The sequence below is a fragment of the Rhinopithecus bieti genome, unplaced genomic scaffold (assembly GCF_001698545.2).
Source record: "Rhinopithecus bieti isolate Rb0 unplaced genomic scaffold, ASM169854v2 scaffold_12086, whole genome shotgun sequence".
NCBI classification, from domain to species: Eukaryota; Metazoa; Chordata; class Mammalia; order Primates; family Cercopithecidae; genus Rhinopithecus; species Rhinopithecus bieti.
This window is the reverse complement of record NW_016807466.1, coordinates 3,407,556-3,427,625: the sequence shown is the minus strand read 5'-3', so window position 1 is coordinate 3,427,625 and position 20,070 is coordinate 3,407,556. Positions and strand designations below refer to the sequence as shown.

At 43.6% G+C, this 20,070-nt stretch overlaps 1 protein-coding gene and 1 pseudogene across 8 annotated transcripts in view; one reads left to right on the top strand and one right to left on the bottom strand.

The window, feature by feature from the left end:
• TTC7B (tetratricopeptide repeat domain 7B) overlaps positions 1–20,070 on the top strand; it is a 258,957-nt gene that overhangs the window by 11,924 nt on the left and 226,963 nt on the right. The window lies entirely within an intron of this gene.
• LOC108535911 (40S ribosomal protein S18 pseudogene) lies at positions 11,200–11,581 on the bottom strand (annotated as a pseudogene).

The following is a 20,070-nucleotide window of genomic DNA, read 5'->3' as shown; positions in this document are numbered from 1 at the left end:
CCCGGCCTTTTTTTTTTTTTTTTAAATGGAGTCTTGCTGTGTCGCCCAGGCTGGAGTACAATGGCGCAGTCTTGGCCCATTGCAACCTCTGCTTCCCAGGTTCAAGTGATTCTCCTGCCTCAGCCTCCCAAGTAACTGGGATTACAGGTGTGCATCATCACACCCGGTTAATTTTTGTTTTTTGGTTTTTTTTTAGTAGAGACAGGGTTTCACCATGTTGGCCAGGCTGGTCTCGAACTCCTGATCTCGGGTGATCTGCCCACCTCAGCCTCCCAAAGTGTTGGGATTATAGGCATGAGCCACTGCGCCTAGCCTTCATTCATTCTTTACCACCACCTATGAGGTAAACACCATTATTCTTTCCATTTTACAGAGAAGAAACCTGGGGCACAGAGAGGTTAGGTAAACCTGCCCAGGGTCCTACAGCTAGGAAGTGGTCGAGCCAGGACTTGACCTCAGAGACTGGCTCTAGGGCCCTTGTTCTCCTCTGAGTGGCAGAATGGGGTCTCAGTCTGACGCCCATGTTCCTAATTGCTCTCCTTTATTGGCGTATGGACTGGAACTCAGCTAGGCCAGGTAAGGTTTCTTCAGGGAGAAAACATTCAGGTCACTCGAGAATACCTAGATTTGTACTCCCGCCCTTGGTTCCTCTACTTTAAGGCCTCACCCTTGCCAGGTTTCCTCCTGTAAGTTCTGTCCTTCAAGCTCATATTGCTGTCTTCTCTGAAGCCCCCTGGGACACACCCATTCAGAGTCAATCATATTTGATGCTGTCATAGCACAGTACATTAGAATTATCTAAGAAACGACTGGAGTTGTACGCATGCTCACTTAAGGCGTTCTTCCCTTGCCAATCTAGCATTCCTAGAAGGTCATCTACCAGTTACACTCCGCCATTTTGCCCCTTAGTGCGCATGCTTGTGCCCACTCGCCCAATTCCTGAGAACTTGTTGGGAAGCTGCTGATCACCAATTTCGAGTTTCTTCTATCTACTGGGAGGCTGCTTTTTCCTGATGCAGGCTGCTAGCAATTATTATTTTAGAGAAACAGTTAACAACTGCCTGACCATCACCTGATGGTCACCTGACATTCCTGGTGTATGTGTGTGTGTATGTCGGGGGGAGCCCTCTCCTGCTCTGCTCGTGCCTGACTAGCTGCCTCCTATAACAGGGCTATTTGGCTTTCTTAGCATTTTCTGTGACTTTCTTTTCTGCGTACACAGAGGAAAGTAAGCACCTATCTCTGCTTTATAAACAGAAACATAATTAATAGAAGAGACAAAATGAACAGTTCCCTTTTTAGTAAAACAAAATTTTAAAACTGGAAATTTAAAAATTTTAAAAGTGGGGCCTGGAAACAGCAGGGGAATTAACTTCCTTTCCAGATTGCATGGCACCAAAGCAGAGGGCTGGCTCTAAAGAGTAAATGGGGCCTGCACAATCATCTTCCATGTAGAGATTTTATTTCCCAGTAGGGGAGACTGTGCCAGAGAGGAGAAGGGACTTGCCCTATGCCACACAATCCAGGGCAGGACCAAGATGTGGGGATGTTTCTTGGTAGGAAATTTTTCCATCAAGTTGAGTGACCTCTGTGCCCAGGTGGAGGAGGCGGCACCATGTCGGGCGCTTTACAGAGCTCCTTTACCTTCTCCATTCCTCCCTGCTCCTGGGGTGGAAACTGCTCTTCCATGCAGTGGTTAAGGGCATGAAGCTTTGGGGTCAGACTGTCCAGGTTTGATCTCTGGCTTTGCCACTTACTAGCTAAAAGGTCTTGGGCAAATTATTTTCACCCAACTGGGTCTGTTTCTCATCTGTAAATGGAGATAATAATAATATCTACCTTACAGGGTTGTGCAGGGAATGAGTGAATACATGTAAAGCACTTAGCACAATGCCCGGCAGATCAACAAATGTGTTATTTTTATTTTTACCACAAATGACTGGCCTCTTCATTTGTTTGACCACAAATGACTGGCCTCTTCAGATGCCCCAGGTAACAACATCTGGTCATGGGGAGAGGGGAGAGGTCGGCTTTTTTCCATGAATACATTGGTGCCTTGGTGGATCTGCTTTGTCAGGCAGAGGGTTCGACCATCAGGAAGTGGGACCTGGGATCCATACATTTACAGGGAGAATCTTTTTTTTTTTTTTTTTTTTCCTGAGACAGAGTTTCACTCTTATTGCCCAGGCTGGAGTGCAGTGGCACGATCTCAGCTCACTGTAACTTCTGCTTCCCAGGTTTAAGTGATTCTCCTGCCTCAGCCTCTAGAGCAGCTGGGATTACAGGTGTGTGCTACCATGCCCGGCTAATTTCTTTTGTATTTTTAGTAGAGATGGTGTTTTACTATGTTGGCCAGGCTGGTCTCGAACCCCTGACCTCAGTTGATCCACCTGCCTTGGCCTCCCAAAGTGCTGGGATTACAGGTGTGAGCCACTACGCCTGGCCTAGCAGGAGAATCTTTAGGGGAAGATCACATGAAGATCAGAGGCCTGGAGTGTGGCTTAGGGAAGGGAAAGTTGTTGCTGATGTTGGAGGATGGCGAGTACCTAGAAGTCAGCAGCAGCTGGAGAAGCTACCCACATCATCCCTTCTGCCCAGCCCAGCCAGATGCTTGGCAGGCAGATGGAGTGAGCAGGTGTGTTCTGTTCACAGAGGGGGTGGAGGGGGCAGTGCAAATCCAAGTCAGCCTCGACAACTCCATCCCACAGGGCTTTCTGAGGGCAGGACCTAAGCTCCTGCCTTAGGCATATGCAGAGGGGTAAACGGTGTATGCAGCGCTGACCGCCCAAGCCATGCTGCAAATCCATTTTCTAGTTTCTGCCACGATCTGTGCATTAGGGCCTTTTCAGTTGTAGATGAAAGAAAACCCAGCTTAAACTGACTTCAGTGGCAGCTGGCTTCAGGGCTCAAATACATGGATTCTTCCTCTCTGTTTCCCCTCCCCTCTTGTCGCTTTCCATCTCAGACTGCAGGTGAGCGGAGCAGCTCCAGACTCTCATTCTTCTGGGTGTGACCCACAGACATCTCGGCCAGGTTCTTGTTGTGTCTTATTCCGCCCCAACTGGATCACATTCTCACCCTTGATCCAGTTACCATGGTGAAAAGGGGCTGGTCCCATTGGGAGATAAGAGGAAGGGCAGTGTCCAGTGTCCATGACAAATGTCCACAGCAGTGGCTCCTCTGAATAGAAGCCTTTCATCAAATATGCCCAGGGCTCTTTATTTTTTTCTTTGAGGTAGCATCTACAGGGAAGAAGAGAAGGGAAAATTGGGGAGCAGCCAGGTGACTGCTCTGTGAGAGGGTCACTGTGGACTAGAGATGACCTTGGGAGCAGACCGCGTGAAGCCGATCAACACTGAAGGAATGGGGCTTTTTGGGGGAAGAGCAGCCTCCAGGGGTGGAGGAGCAGGCCTTACCTGTGTAGAGGGCTCTTGGAGGAAGAAACTCGGTTTTGGCCTCAGGGACAGTGCCAGAGCCGGGCATTGGAAACTGCGTGAAGTTCAACATTAGTCCCATTTACGGAAGCCAATTTCTAACCTCACAGCTGCCAGAGAGCTCAGCTGCACTGAGAGGCAGGGCTTCCCTGTGCCTGAGCATTTATTGAGCGCTGATGGAGAGCCTGGCATGGTGCGCGGTGATTTACCTGCGTGATTGTGCTTATCCTGAGAACAATCCTGGACCCTAGGATTATCGTTCCCTGCAGAGGGGTTGAGAGGCTGCTTTTCAGAGTTGAGATGGGATTCAAAGCTAGGCCTGTGGACTCCAACATCCATACTCTTTCCACTTTACTGAGCTGCCTGTCAGTGGGAGCGTAATCACTCATTGTGAGTGAGGATATGGTTGATGCGATTTTGGTGTGAGATAACCTGCTCAGCCTTGATTGTGTTCTGTGATTTGTGAGTGATTTAAGTCTGGCTTTTCTTATCTGCAAAACAGAGCTAATAATGCTCTCACAAGAGTACTGAGAAGACTAAATAAGACAAAATGGGAAGATGCTTTGAATTTATAAATCCAAGGTCAGTGGACGGGGATTTGAATAGTCAGATCTCATGGACAGCTGAGGCTGGGAGCAGCAGGTGGCTGTGATGGCCTTGCCCCTCCTGTCCCTGAAGGCCCTGGCCACCACGCTCCTTCGCTGAGCCAGCCAGCAATGCTTCTAGCTGTCCCTGGTATTGATCTCGTTTCATCCCCCACAATTTTATTTTATTGTTCTTTTAAAAAATTTATTATTTATTTACTTTCTTGAAACAGGGTCTTGCGTCGTTGCCCGTCTGTTGTGATCTCGGCTCACCGCAACCTCTGCCTTCCAGACTCTAGCAATCCTCTCACCTCAGCTGGGACTGCAGGCATGCACCATCCTGCCTAGTTAATTTTTGGTGTTTTTTCTAGAGATGAGGTTTTTCCATGTTGCCTAGGCTGATCCCGAACTCCTGAACTCAAGCGATCCTCCTGCCTTGGCCTCCCAAAGTGCTGGGATTACAGGCATGAGCCACTGCACCCGGCCTTATTGTTCTCAATATAGACAAAATACATGTGTTTTATATAAAATTCAGAAATGCAGACTAATCAAAAAAACATAAAGATATCCATTACCCCATCTATTCAAGGCAGTTGCTGTTAACACTATAGTTCATTTCCTTCCAGATCTTCTCTACACCTCCTATATGTGTGAATTTTTTTTTATAAAAGTGGGATTATACCACATATACTGCTTTGTGAACTGCTTTTTCTACTTCACTATAGATCGTAAACACTTTCCATGACAGTAGATACATTTCTGCAACATTTAAGCAGCTGTATAACATTTCATAGTATGGATGAAGTATAATCTATTTAAGTAAAGCCTCTATTTTTGCACATGTAGGTTGTTTTCAGCTTTTCACTGTTATACACGAGGCTGTGATGAGTACCTTGTCAGCCTGGTCTTTGTGCCTGTTCTTTTTTTTTTTTTGAGACAGAGTCTCGCTCTGTCGCCCAGGCTGGAGTGCAGTGGCCGGATCTCAGCTCACTGCAAGCTCCGCCTCCCGGGTTTACGCCATTCTCCTGCCTCAGCCTCCGGAGTAGCTGGGACTACAGGCGCCGCCACCTCGCCCGGCTAGTTTTTTGTATTTTTTTAGTAGAGACGGGGTTTCACCGTGTTAGCCAGGATGGTCTCGATCTCCTGACCTTGTGATCCGCCCGTCTCGGCCTCCCAAAGGTGCCTGTTCTTAATGATTTCCCTAGGAGAGGTTTCCAGAAGTGGAGTTTCTGGGTCAAAGAGGTATTTCCGGGCTGCCCTGCAGAACGGGGTACCTGTGTTCTTTCCTGCCTGCAGTGTGAGGAGCCGGCCTCCTCTCATGCCAGCCAACACTGAATGCAATTCCTTTGATTTAAAAATGATCGTTTACTCTTTAGCTGTGTATTGAGTGTAGGCTGTTTGGAAAATAAAAAAATAAATATATACTTAATATTTATTTAAAAATATTTATAAATAAAATCAGGTACCATACTATTACTTGAGCTGGTTAACCACTGTTACACACACACACATACACACACACACATTATATATAGTATATTTAATATTTTTATATACTATTGGGATTATGCTTTATATACTATTTTATATTCTTTTTTCACTCTGTGTGTGTGTATGTATGTACAATTATTTTTCCACATCATTAAATATTTTGAAAACATATTTTTTTTTTTTTTTTTTTTTTTTTGAGGTGGAGTCTCGCTCTGTCGCCCAGGCTGGAGTGCAGTGGCGCGATCTCGGCTCACTGCAAGCTCCGCCTCCCGGGTTCACACCATTCTCCTGCCTCAGCCTCCCGAGTAGTTGGGACTACAGTCGCCCGCCCCCACGCCCGGCTAATTTTTTGTTATTTTTAGTAGAGACGGGGGTTTCACCTATGGGTCTCGATCTCCTGACCTGTGATCCGCCCCGCCTCGGCCTCCCAAAGTGCTGGGATTACAGGCGTGAGCCACCGCGCCCGGCCGAAAACATAGTTTTTAAAGGCTGCACAGTGGTGTGCCTTATGGATTTTTTTCTTTTTTTGAGACGGGGTCTTGCTTTGTCACCCAGGTTGGAGTGCAGTGGCGCAATCTTGGCTCATTGCAACCTCCATCCCCCACACTGGGCTCAAGAGATCCTCCTGTCTCAGCCCCCACAAGTAGCTGAGACTACAGGCATGCACCATCACACCTGGCTAATTTTTTTATTTTTTGTAGAGATGGGATTTTGACACGTTGCCCAGGCTGGTCTCGAACTCCTGGGCTCAGGTGAGCCTCCCACCTTGACCTCCCAAAGTGCTGGGATTACAGACGTGAGCTGCGATGCTGGGCCTATGAATATTTTTGAAACAGCTGCCCATGAAACATCTAGGTCATTTCAGTTTTCATATTATAAATACACTCTATAGCTTTTTTCCCCCAATTTATTTTATTTGGTAAAACACGTATAACAAAATTTCCCATCTTCATCATTTTTAAGTGCACAGTTCAGTGGGATTAAATGTATTCTTCACATTGCTGGGCAACTGTCACCACCATGCATCTCCAGAACTCTTTCCCTTTTAAAAACTCATGAAACAATAACCCCCCATTCCCCTCCCACCCTCAGTTGCTGGCAGACACCATTCTACTTTCTGTCTGCCTGATTTTGCCTACGCTAGGTACCTCATATAAGTGGAGTCATGTGGTATTTGCCTTTTTGTGATTGGCCTACATTTCACTTAACATAATGTTCTCAAGGTTCATCCATGTTGTAACATGTGTCAGAATTTTCTTTCATCTACAGGCAAAGTAATACTCTATTGTGTGCACATATCACGTTTTGACTCAATTTGTGGCCTAACACATGGTCTGTCCTGGAAAATGTCCCATGCATACTTGAGAAGAAAATTGGGTAGAGTGACTGTTTATGTCTCTTAGGTCTAGTTGGTTTATTGTGTTAAGTCCTCTATGTCCTTATTTCTGTCTGGTTTTTTTTTTTTGTTGGTGTGTTTTGTTTTGTTTTTTGAGATGGAGTTTCACTCTTGTTGCCCAGTCTGGAGTGCAATGGCACGATCTCGGCTCACCGCAACCTCTGCCTCCTGGGTTCAAGTGATTCTTCTGCCTCAGCCTCCTGAGTAGCTGGGATTACAGGCATGCGCCACCTCGCCCAGATAATTTTGTATTTTTACTAGAGACGGGGTTTCTCCCTGTTGGTCAGGCTGGTCTTGAACTCCTGACCTCAGGTGATCTGCCCGCCTTGGCCTCCTAAAGTGCTAGGATTACAGGTGTGAGCCACCATGCCTGGCCTAGTTGTTCTATTCATTCTTAAGAGAGGATTATTGAAGTTTCCAACTACTATTATAGAATTCTCTGCTTCTCCCTTCAATTCAATATATGATGTTTTTCCTTCATATATTTTGATGGTCTGTAATTACGTGTGTAAATGTTTATAATTGTTATATCTTCTTACTGTATTGACTCTTTATTAATACATAACATCCTTCTTTGTCTCTTTGTTTATTTTTAGAGATGGGGTCTCATTCTGTCACCCAGGCTGGAGTGCAGTGGTGCTATCATAGCTCACTGTAACTTTGAATTCCTGGGCTCAAGAGATCTCCTGCTTCAGCCTGCCAAGTAGCTAGAATTACAGATATGTACTATCATAACCCTGCTAATTTTTTTATTTTTTATAGAGATAGGGTCTCACTATGTTGCCCAGGATGGTCTCAAACTCCTAGCATCAAATGACTTTCCTGCCTCAGCCTCCTGGGTAGCTGAAATTACAGGAGTATGCCACCACACCCAACACCTTTTTTGATTTAAAGTCTGTTTTGTTGGATCTTAGTATAGCCGTCCCTGCTCTTTTGGTTACTATTTGCATGAATATCTTTTTGTTTGTTTGTTTTGCGACAGAGTCTCGCCCTGTCACCCAGGCTGCAGAACAGTGGTGTGATTACAGCTCACTGCAGCCTCAGCCTCCTGAGTTCAAGTGATCCTCTTGCCTCAGCCTCCCAAGTAGCTGGGACTAAAGGCTCATGCCACCATGTCTGGCTAATTTTTAAATTTTATTTTGTAGAGACAAAGTCTTGCTGTGTTGCTCAGGCTGGTCTTGAATTCCTGGGCTTAAGCAATCCTCCCACCTCGGCCTCCCTGAAATGTGAGCCACTTTGTCCAGTCAGAATATCTTTTTCCATTCTTTCACTTTCAATATATTTGTGTCTGTGGATCTAGAGTCTCTTGTAAACAGCATATAGTTGGATCTTTTTTTTTTTTTTTTTGAGATGGAGCCTCGCTCTGTTGCCCAGGCTGGAGTGCAGTGGTGCGATCTCGGCTCACTGCAACCTCCGCCCCTCCAGGTTTAAGCAGTTCTCTGCCTCAGCCTCTGGAGTAGCTGGGATTACAGACGCGTGCCACCACGCCCAGCTAATTTTTTTGTATTTTTAGTAGAGATGGGGTTTCACCATCTTGGCCAGGCTGGTTTTGAACTCCTGACCTCGTGATCCACCTGCCTCGGCCTCCCAAAGTGCTGGGATTACAGGTGTGAGCCACCGTGCCCGGCCGGATTATTTTTTTTAATGCATTCTGTCAATCTCCATCTTTTGATTGGCCCGGTCGAAATGTCTGTTTCCATTCTTTCACTATCAGTGTATTTGTGTCTGTGGATCTAGAGTCTCTTGTAAACAGCATATAGTTGGATCATGTTTTTTTAATGCATTCTGTCAATCTCCATCTTTTGATTGGCCCGGTTGAAGTATCTGTTTCCATTCTTTCACTATGAATGTATTTGTGTCTGTGGATTCTAGAGTCTCTTGTAGACATCATATAGTTGGATCATGTTTTTTTAATGCATTCTGTCAATGTCCATCTTTTGACTGGAGAGTTTAATCCATTTCCATTTAAAGTAGGTACTGATGAAGGACTTATTTCTGTAATTTGCTATGTTTTCTACATGCCTTATAGCTTTTTTTATCTCTTGCTTTCTGCATTATTGTCTTTTTTTGTTAGTTGATTTTTTTTTGTAGTGAAATGTTTAAATTTCTTTCTCATTTCCTTTTGTGTATATTTGCTAGCTATTTTCTTTGTGGTTACCATGAAGATTCCATTTAATATCCTAAAGTTTAACACTCTAACTTAAAAGTATACAAGCTTGACTAACATACAAAAACTCCATTCCTGTAAAGCTCTATCCCCACCCCTTTCCATTACTGATGTCGCAAAATTATATCTTTATACATCGTATGCCCCAAAACATAAAGCTAATAGTTCTTTTAAGTGCATTGTCTCTTAAATTATATAGGAAACAAAACGTGGAATTACAAACGAAAGTTATAATAATAGTAGTTTTGAGTAATAATTTAAAATTATATTAGTCTCTTCAGTCATGTGGTTAATAAAAAGTGGAGTTACAAACCATTGTTACAATAATACTAGTTTTATAATTGCTAATGTATTCACTTTTATTGAGATCCTTAGTTCTTTATATAGCTTAGAGTTATTGCTTAGTGTCCTTTCATTTCACCTTGCACGGCTTGTGTGAACATTTCTTGCAGGGCAGTTCTAGTGGTAAAAAAAACTCCTCAGCTTTTGTTTACTTGGGAATGTTTTAATTTCTCTCTCAGTTTGGAAGGATAGCTTTGGCAGATACGGGATTCTTGGTTGATATGGTTTGCTCTGTGTCCCCATCCAGATCTCATTTTGAATTGTAATACCTATATGTTGAGTGAGGGATTTGTGATCTCCACGTATTAAGGGAGGGAGGTGATTGGTTCATGGGTGCAGTTTTCCCCATGCTGTTCTCCTCATGGTGAATGAGTTCTCATGTGATCTGATGGTTTTGTAAGTGTTTGGAAGTTCCTCCTTCACTTTCTCTCTCTCCCCCACTGCCTTGTAAAGAAGGTGGCTGCATCCCCTTCCACCATGATTGTAAGTCTCCCGAGGCCTCCCCAGCAATGTGGAACTGTGAGCCAATTAATCCTCTTTCCTTTAGAAATTACCCAGGCTCAAGGAGGTTCTTTATAGCAGTGTGGAAATGGACTAATACATTGGTGAAGAGTCTGTTTCTTTCAGCACTTTGAATATATCAGCCTATTGCAATCTGGCCTCCTATGTTTCTGATGAGAAATCTGATAATTTTATTGAGGGTCCCTTGTATGTGACAAGTTGCTTCTTGTTGCTTTTAAGATTCTTTCTTTGTCCTTCAAAAGTTTGATTATAATGTGCCTTGGTATGGGTCTTTCTCAGTTCATTTTATTTGGAGTTTGTTGAGCTTCTGGGATGTTTATATTCTGGAGCTGAAAAAGTACGATAAATGGTAATTGTACTTTTCACTTAATATCTTTCACCAAATTTCAAAAGTTTTCAGTCATTATTTCTTCAAATATTCTCTCTGCTCCTTTCCCTTTCCCTTTTTCTTCTATAATTCCCACTTCTATAATTTCCTTCTATAGTTCTCTTGATGGTGTTCCACATGTTTCTCAGGCTCTGTTCACTTTTCTTCAATCTTTTTTTCTGTTTGTTCTTCAGTGTCTTAGTCATTTTTGTGTTGCTGTCATGTAACACTAGAAACTGGGTAGCTTATAAAGAAAAGAATTTATTTCTCACATTCCTGGAGGCTAGGAAGTCCAATATGAAGGTTCTAGCATCTGGCAAGGGTCTTCTTGCCTTATCATCCCATGGTGGAAGGTGAGAGGGTGAGAGAAAGAAGGAAAAAGGGGCTGGACTTCCTCTTTTATAATGAATCCACTCCCAAGATAATGGCATTAATCACTCACTCTGTCTTCATGGTATGGTCACCACTCATCAGGCCCTACCTCCCAACACTGTTGCAATAGGGATTAAGTCTTCAATACACCCTTTTTATGGGACACATTCAAACCATAGCACTTATTCTTGATAATTTCTATTGTCCTGTCTTCAAGTTTACTGCCTGCTCAAGTTTGCCCTTGAAGCCCTCTAGTGAATTTTTTATCTCACTTATTGTACTTTTTCAGCTCTAGAATTTCACTTCTGTTTTTTATTGAGACACGGTCTTGCTCTGTCACCCAGGCTTGAATGCTGTGGCACTATCACAGCTCACTGTAAGCTTGAGCTCCTGGGCTCAAGCGACGCTCCTGCCTTAGCCTCCCAAAGTGCTGCAGTTACAGGTGTGAGCTACTGCACCCAGCCCAGAATTTCTTTTGTTTTTTTGGTATATAAACTATTTATTAACAGACAAGACCTACAGACTTATTTCTTCTTGGACTCACCCACAGAGTGGCTACGGTGGCAGGTGGTCTTGGTGTGCTGACTTTGGACATGAAGGCCCCAGAAGTGGCGCAGCCCTCTGTGGGCTCGAATTTTCTTCAGTCGCTCCAGGTCTTCATGAAGCTTGTTGTCCAGACCATTGGCTGGGACCTGGCTATATTTTCCATCCTTTACGCCCTTCTGCCTGTTCAAGAACCAGTTTGGGATCTTGTACTGGCGTGGATTCTGCATAATGGTGATCACGCATTCCACCTCATCCTCAGTGAGTTCTCCCGCCCTCTTGGTGTGGTCAAGTGTCTGCTTTCCTCGACACCACATGAGCATATCTTCGGCCCACACCCTTAATGGCAGTGATGGCAAAGCCTGTTTTCCACCGCCCATCAATGTTGGTGTTCAGTACTTGTGAAATATGCTGGAACTTTTCAGGGATCTCTAGAGACAGGGCGACAGCACAAGCAGCGGCACACAGGCCTCCTGTCCAGAATTTCTTATTGGTTTTTTTTTTTTTAGGTTTTCTGTCTCCTTTTTGACATTTCAATTTTGTTCATACATCATTTTCTTGACTTTCACCACATCTTCCTTCAGTCCCTTGAGCATCTTTAAAATGGTTGTTTCTTTGTCTGGTAGATCTGCCATCAGGTCTTTTTCAAGGACAGTTTCAGTTGATATATACTTTTCTTCTGAATGGGCTGCTCTTTCCATTTTTGTGTGTGTGCCTTGTGATTTTTTTGTTGTTATTGAAAAATAGACATTTGAATCTAATAATGTGGTAACTCTGGAAATTGGATTCTCTCTGTTCCTCAGGGTTTGCTGTTTTTATTTAAAAAAAAAAAAAAAAAAAAGGTGTTGTAGGCTGTCTTTGTGCCAAGGATCAGCCTGGGGTATATATTTGAGGTCTTCTTAGGTCTTCTCTGAGTCTGTGCCTTTCCATGGGCGTGCATGGTCAACCATCTAGTTTTCCCCATGTATGTAGTTGCCTTTAAATGCTCTAGTCTCAAATGTCTGGCTCTCAAAAGGAAAAGAGAAAATGAGGCTGGGGGGAAGGGCACTGGCCCTTTAAATCCTCTGGATGTCACTTCTGTTGGTGTATGTGGGGTGGCTTGCAATAATGAAGGGAGGTGCAGCAACAATGGCTGCTGCCTCTTGTCTGCACCCCTGTGATCAGAAGCAACAGTCAGTGATCAGAATACAGATACCCAATATTTGGAGGAGAGGGTGCTCTTTGCCCACCCTAGCTCCTGCAGGCTTCATATTTGCTTCTCTAGGAATGTGTTCACAGATTCTACTATGCTAAGAGCTGAAATTAACTGCAATTTGCCATCAAGATTTCCCCTGGAAATTACAAGCCTTCAAGAGACCCCGGAGTTCCAAAATAGTTATATTGAACAGATTGTGCCAGTACAATAGTTGTCTATGGGGGAAGATAGATTCCTGGTGCTTCATAGTCCACCATCTTCCCGGAATTCTGTTTATAGCTTTTTAAGTAACAGACTTATTGATATATAACTTATATACCATACAATTCAACCCTTTAAAGTATACAATTCAGTGGTTTTTAGTATATTCAGAGTTGTGCAACCATCACCGCAATCAATTTCAGAAAATTTTTATTACTCCAAAAAAGAAACCTTTACCCATTAACAGTCACTTCCCATTTCCTGAATCCCACCCCAACTCTATAGCCCTAGTCAGCTACTAGTCTGTACCCTGTCTCTATAGATTTGCCTGGTCTAGACATTTTTTATAAATGAAATCATGCATTTTACTTTTTGTATCTGGCTTCTTTCATTTAGCGTAATGTTTTAAAGGTTCTTATATGTTGCTGCATGTGTCATTCCTTTTTGTGGCTGAATATTACATTGTATGGATATACCATTTTGCATATTTTGTTAATTCATTCATCAGTTGGTGGACAGCAGGTTGTTTCTATTATTTGACTATTATTAATAATGCTGCTGTGAACATTTATGTGCAAGTTTTTTGGTGAGCATAATCCCATCCAAAACATTTTGGGTTTTCATTTATCTTGGATATATACTTAGGGGTGGGATTATTGGATTACGTGGTAACTCTGAGTGTAAGTTTTTGAGGAACTGCAAGCTGTTTGCCAGAGCAGCTCCACCTGCATGAAGGTTCTAATTTCTTCACATCCTCATCAACACTTGTTGTTATCTGTCTTTTTGATTATAGCCATCCTAGAGTGTATGAAATGGTATCTCATTATGGTTTTTATTTGCATTTCCCTAATGATAAGTGGTATTAAGCAATTTTTCATGTGCTTATTGGCCATTTGTATATCTTCTTTGGAGAAATACCTATTCAGATTCTTTGCCCATTTTTAATTGGGTTATTTGTCTTTCTATTATCGAGTTGTAGTAGTTCTTTATATATCCTAAATACAATTTCTTTTACAGATACATGGTTTGTAAATATTTTCTTCAATTTTGTGGGTTGTCTTTCACTCTGATGTCCTTTGAAATGCAAACATTTTTTCATTTTGATTAAATCCAGTTCACTTTTCTTTTATTATTTTGTCCTTTTGGTTTTGTATCTAAGAAACCACTGCCTAATCAAGTTTATGAAGATTTACTCTTGTGGTTTCTTCTATGTGTTTTATAGTTTTTACTCTTAAATTTAGGTGTCTGATCCATTTTGAGTTAATTTTGTATATTTTTGTGAGGTCAGCATCCACCTTCATTCTTTTTGTATGTGGATCTTCAGTTGTTTCAGCACCATTTGTTGAAAATACTGTTCTTTCTCCATTGAATTGTCTTGGCATCCTTGTTGAAAATTAGTTGAGCATATATGTAAGTGTTTATTTCTGGACTCTCTGTTCTATTCCACTGGTCTGTATGTCTGTCCTTATGCCAATACCACACTGTCTTTATTATTGTAGCTTTGTAGTACATTTTGAGTTTGGGGAGTATGAGTTTTCTAACTTTGTTCTTCTTTTTCAAGATTGTTTTGGCTTACATTTCCATATAAATTTTAGGGTCAGGTTGTAAATTAGTGTAAGAAATAATACTTGATAGGGATTGTGTTGAATCTGTAGATTGATTTGGGAAGGTATTGCTATCTTAACCTGATAGTATTGCTATCAGGTCTTCCAATCCATGAACATGGGATGTCTTCTTTAATTTCTTTCAAAAATGTTTTGTAGATTTTTTGGCATTCAAGTCTTACATTCCTTTTGTTAAATTTATTCTCAGTGTTCTTTTTTATGTTATTATAAGTGAAACTATTTTTTAAATTTCACTTTCAGATTGCTCATTACTAAGATATAGAAATATAGCTCATTTTTGTTTATCAATCTTGTATCCTTTAACATTGCTGAACTCATTGTTTTGTGGATTCTTTAGGGTTTTCAAACATATAAGATCATGGCATTTGCAAATAAAGGTAATTTTACATTTTCCTTTCCACTCTGGATAACTTTGTTGCTTTACATTGCCTAATTGTGCTGACTAGTATCTCCAGTACAATGTTGATTAGAAATGACCAGAGTAGACATCCTTATTTTAGGGGGAAAGCATTTAGTTTTTCACCATTAAGATGTTAGCAGTGGGCCGGGCGCGGTGGCTCACGCCTGTGATCCCAGCACTTTGGGAGGCCGAGGCAAGAGGATCACAAGGTCAGGAGATCAAGACCAGCCTGAGTAACATGGGGAAACCCTTCTCTACTAAAAAAAAAAATACAAAAAAATTAGCTGGGCGTGGTGGCAGGCATCTGTAGTCCCGGCTACTCGGGGGGCTGAGGCAGGAGAATGGCGTGAACCTGGGAGGCGGAGCTTGTAGTGAACTGAGATCACGCCACTGCACTCCAGCCTGGGCGACAGAGCAAGACTCCGCCTCCAAAAAAAGCCTCCAAAAAAAAAAAAAAAAGATGTTAGCAGTGGCATTTTCATAGATAGCCTTTATTAACTTGAATAAGCTCTTTTCTATTTTAATTTGTTGAGTGTTTTATCATTATAGGGTGTTAGACACTGTCTAATTTTTTTATTGCATTGTTCATGTAGCTTTGTGCTTTATTTTTTAAATATGGTGTTTTACATTGAATGATTTTCATATATGAAACCAATCTTGCATTCCTGAATTAAATCCCATTTGGTCATGGTATATGATTTTTTAATACGTTGCTAGGTTCCAAGTGCTAATATTTTGTAAGGGATTTTAATATCTGTATTCATAATAGATATTGGTGTTATTCTTGTGATGCCTTTGGTTTTGGTGTCAATGTTACACTGGTGTCATAGAATGAGTTGTGAAGTGTTCCCTCCTTTTCTGCTTTTTGGAGGAGTTCCTGAAGAATTGGTGGTAGTTCTTCAAGTATTTGGTACAGTTCACCAAGGAAGCCATCTGAGCCTGGGCTTTGCTTTGTAGAAGTTGTTTGATTGCTAATTCAATCTCTAGTTACCCTGTTGTTTTAATTGATTTTAATAGACTTTACTTGCTCTCTCTGTTCTTTTGTATGGTATGTTTTCACTGGAGCCCTTAGCCTCTTGATCATGGCAAACAACCCTGATCCAAAAGTAGTTATCTTTAGTTATTTCCCAGTTTCAGAGGTGATGGCTTTGAGGAGTAGTCTCTATTCTGTTCTATAGCAATACTTTGAATAAGAGCCCATCTCATGTTATAGAGCACACCCGATACATGTCATAGTCAAGGGAAGCAACACTTCCTATATTTGTGATTGATTGACAAAATCAGCCTGGTGGATAAGTCCTATTTTTTCTGCCAGGAAACTGCCAGACCCTGCCAAGTTTTAAGCAGGAGGAATGACTTAATTAAGTTTTTAAGCAAGAAAGATCTTTCTGGCACAGAGTGGAGAATAGATTAGAAGGAATTAAAGATTCTAGCAAAGGAGACTGGTTAAGGGGGTTAGTTGGCTTTGGGCCCTTTCTCTGTTCCACATTTCAGTGGGCTGAATTCTGCAGGCTGTTTCCCAGGTGCCCAAGTCAGTGGTTTCTGCCTGGGTTTGGTCAAGAAGAGGCACTGGTGGGAAACTGGAAGAGAGAGATAAGCCAGGGTATTTCTCTCTGCCTCAGGCAGCACCTTTACCACCAATGATGTCTCTTCAGTTGTCCTAGCTCCTGTCAGATGAAACCTTTCTCCGTAGTTTTAGTGGCCATTAGGGAGCCTCCTCTGGGTTTTGGCTCTTTGGCCCCAGCTTCTGAGCTCTTAAGACTCTACCTCCTCCCCATGTTCTTTCCAGTCCTAGGGATGTTAGTACTTCCTGCTATTTCAGAATTCTGGGGTACAAAACCATCCTGTTTGGCCTCTTATCTCTTTCATCTCCTATGCAGACAATTCCATACATTCAATTCCCTTTATTTGGAAGAACTAGAGTGTTTTCATTATCCTAACTGGATTCTGACAGATATCAGAAGTATTGCAAAAGCCTAGATTCCAAGTACAAAGGCCTGAGCCATGGCAGGGGCAGGCGAGTCAGAATCCAGAGTCATTTGAAAGAGAAGCAGTAGACCAGAGAGATAGGCTGTGTGTGTTGGGAGTTGGTATGGGAAGGTGGTTGAGGGAGGAATCCAGATGACAGTGAAATTTTTAGCTTAGCTCACTGGGCAGGTAATGATGTTGTTAAACCAAGTGAAAACTGCAGGAGTGTAATTGCCCATTGCATTCTTCCTGCCCACTGCTCAGACAAAACCAGCTCACTAAGGCCACAGCATTGCAATAAAGTGTTTAATTGACAGGAGGCTGGCTGTGCCACACGGGTGATGGAGTTATGAATCAAATCAATCTCGAAAATTCGGGGCTAGAGTTTTTCAAGGATAGTTTGGCAGGCACGGGAATGGGTGCTGCTGATTGGTTGGGGATACAATCATAGGGGTGTGAAAAATGGTCTTCATGTGCTGAGCCCGCTTCTGGGTGGGGCCACAAAGCATAACCCTGTGGTGGATCTGGTGGGGCTGTTAGTTGTCAGAAATGCCAAAACCTGAAGAGATACCTCAAAAGGCCAATCTTAGGTTCTACAGTAGTGATGTTATCTGCAGGAGTAACTGGGGAAGTTGCAAATCTTGTGACCTCTGGAACAATGGCTGGTAATCACTTATGCCTTAGCAGAATTCAGGCTCCTCTCATCCTCCTAACCTGGTGGTCTTTCACTAGCTTGACAGAGGCAGTTGAGTTTTGGGGAAGTGCTATTATCTTTTAAACTATAAACTAAATATCTCCCAAAGTTAGCTTAACCTCAGCCCAGGTATACCATAGTTTGGGGGCTAATGGCAAGATAGGGGTTGGTTAGATCAGATCCCTTTCACTGTCATAACTTAGATCTCTTTCACTGTCATAATTTTCTCACTGTTACAATTTTTGCAAAGGCAATTTCAGGAGACAGAGCCCATTTTCCTTGGAGGGTAGAGGGAAGATACTGGGTTGGCTGAACATGGTGAAATCTCTTTGTCCACAAGAGGGTGCTATCCTGGGGAAACATTGGAATTCTTGGCTAGTGGTCAGCATGAAGGTTTCCAGGCTATTGGTTTGTTGGTCAGGATTCAGGAATAGGTCTGCGTATAGGGGCAGGACTTGGTTAAAACCCAGGAGTGGCTGAAGCTCATTTGGAGGGCATGGCTAGAGGCTGGGCCCTGCAAAGCCCCAGCAAGTAACAGGACAGCTTGCCTCCCAGGGCTCTGGGCTAGTGAAGGGGTGGAGGGATGCCGATGACACAGAGCTTTAGCCTGGGGTTTACAGTGCCTGAAATACATGAGCATTTGGACATTTGTGCTGGATTTACATTCTTAGTTAAGGTGACGTTAAAATGTAGTGAAGAGTGTAAATAGTGGCCTGAGTGTCAGGACAAGCCCGTGTGAGGTTTAAATGTACCATGGACAAACTCATATTGATATTCAGGAGCTAGTTATCTCAAAAAAAGAGTTATTCTCTCCCTTATTGCTTGAAGCTCGAGTTCAAGTCCTGCTAACCCTAGCAGGTCTAGGTATGGTGTGCACCTCTCCAGACTGTGGAGGATATGTCCTAGTCTTGGCAGGCTGGCTGCATGTCCTGCTGTATCCCACCCATCCTCTGCTCCAGGCTGCCTGCCTCCTTGCCCACCTGCCCTCACCCCTGCCAGGCCAACCCCCCACCTCTGTTTATCTTCTCCATCCATCTGGGAGTCATCTCTTCCCTGTGCTGAGTCCGCCCTTGGTGACAGGGCGGACTTGCATACAGACCTCTCCAGCCCTGTTTGTCCACACCAATCTCTCCATCCTCTGATTCCACCTCTATTTATAGCTAGTACCATCTAATTTGGCATTCAGATTTTGTTTAATTATTTCACATCTGCCATTTGCCTCTCTCAAACTGTATAATTTATTAATTCATTAAATCAGCAAATATGTGAGTGCTTATTCTGGGTTGGGTGTTGAGGCTGTGTCATATTTAAGCTGCCTGCTTTATCTCCCTGCATTTGTGCCAGGGACAACAGTGCCTGCTGCCCAGGGGTGCCTGTGACAGGGCCATTCTTTAACATTTTGCCCTGGCATCCAGGGGCACACTATTTAAGATAAACTCTAGCTGAATAACACACAAGGTGCCTAAGCAAAAGGGCAACCTTCTCAGTGTATTCTGAGATCCACCACATTTCAGGTGAAAATAAGTTTTGGTTTGGGCCTGATATAAAAACAAATACTCGTGTGTCTAACGCCTCTTCTGCCTGCACTCACCGACGGGCTGGTTCATCTCAATTTGTCAACTTTCAAGCTGTTTGGCTCTCAAGGGACTGCCTCCCACTGCTCATTTCCTCTGATAGCAGGTGACCCTCTGGGTCTCCTTAATGCAGTTTTCGCCTCTGCAATGTGTGGTGGTGGCCGCTGTAGTTTTTATCCTTAGGGTTTGGGTGCTTACTTCTAGGATCTCCTTGGGGCCTAGACTGCTACAAACCTAGTGAGGTTGTAAGACATCACCTAGTCCAGACTCGTGTTTTATATTTTCAAACTCCAAGTACGGTTCTTGTTCCACCACCACCCATCCCTTGGCTTCCATCGTTTCCAAACCATGTCTGGTGTTCATTTTCTTCTCCCAAATGTTCGTGATGCTTTGGGAATGTAAAAAGCATCCATATTTGGAAAGCTCAGAACTCTCTCGGGGGCGGGAGCAGAGCACAGATTGTTCTGTGGAGGAGAGAGTCACGTGCGGCTCAGAGCGTGGCTCTCCGGAGTGGGTCGGAGTGGGACAGAAGAGCAGGAAGGAACCTGGGGCCGGCCTGGCTGGGCCTCCCCTGAACCAGGCAGAGGCAGGCAGCTGCCCTCCAGGGCCCACCTCAGACTCTCAAGACAGAGGAACGGTTTGTTGAATGCCTACTGTGTGCCAGGTTCTGGAATTGTAAAATATAGTAAATTATTAGTAATGATTACAGCATTCCTTCTAGACACTGTTCTAAGCACTTGTCCTTTAGCTCCCTTTATCCTCACAACAACCCTAGAGCTAGAGACAGGAATAGTGCCCCCATTGGAGAGGTGGAGTGAGGGGTGCCTGCTTCCTGGACTGGGGCTGGCAGGTCGTTTGGGGAGGGGCTCCCAGGAAAACATTCCGCCAAGTCCGGACTGAAGGAGGACACGTCTATTCTGGTGTGCTGGGAGGTGCCTTAGTTTGCGTTTAGCCACCTGTGAACGAGTCTTGGGACCTCTTAAAGCTATTTAACTCTGGGCCACATCAACTAGGACTCGCTGCCAGCTGCTGCCCAAGGTCGTCCCCCAGCGCCTCGGCAGCCGCCGCAAGGGGTCGCGGGAGCTGCGTCGTAGCAGAGCTTCGCGCCACGGCCGCGCATGCGCAAAACTGCTCCGGGCGTCCTCGGCCGGGTCGGCCTTGGAGCCCCGCCCCGCCCCGCCCGCCCCGCCCCTCG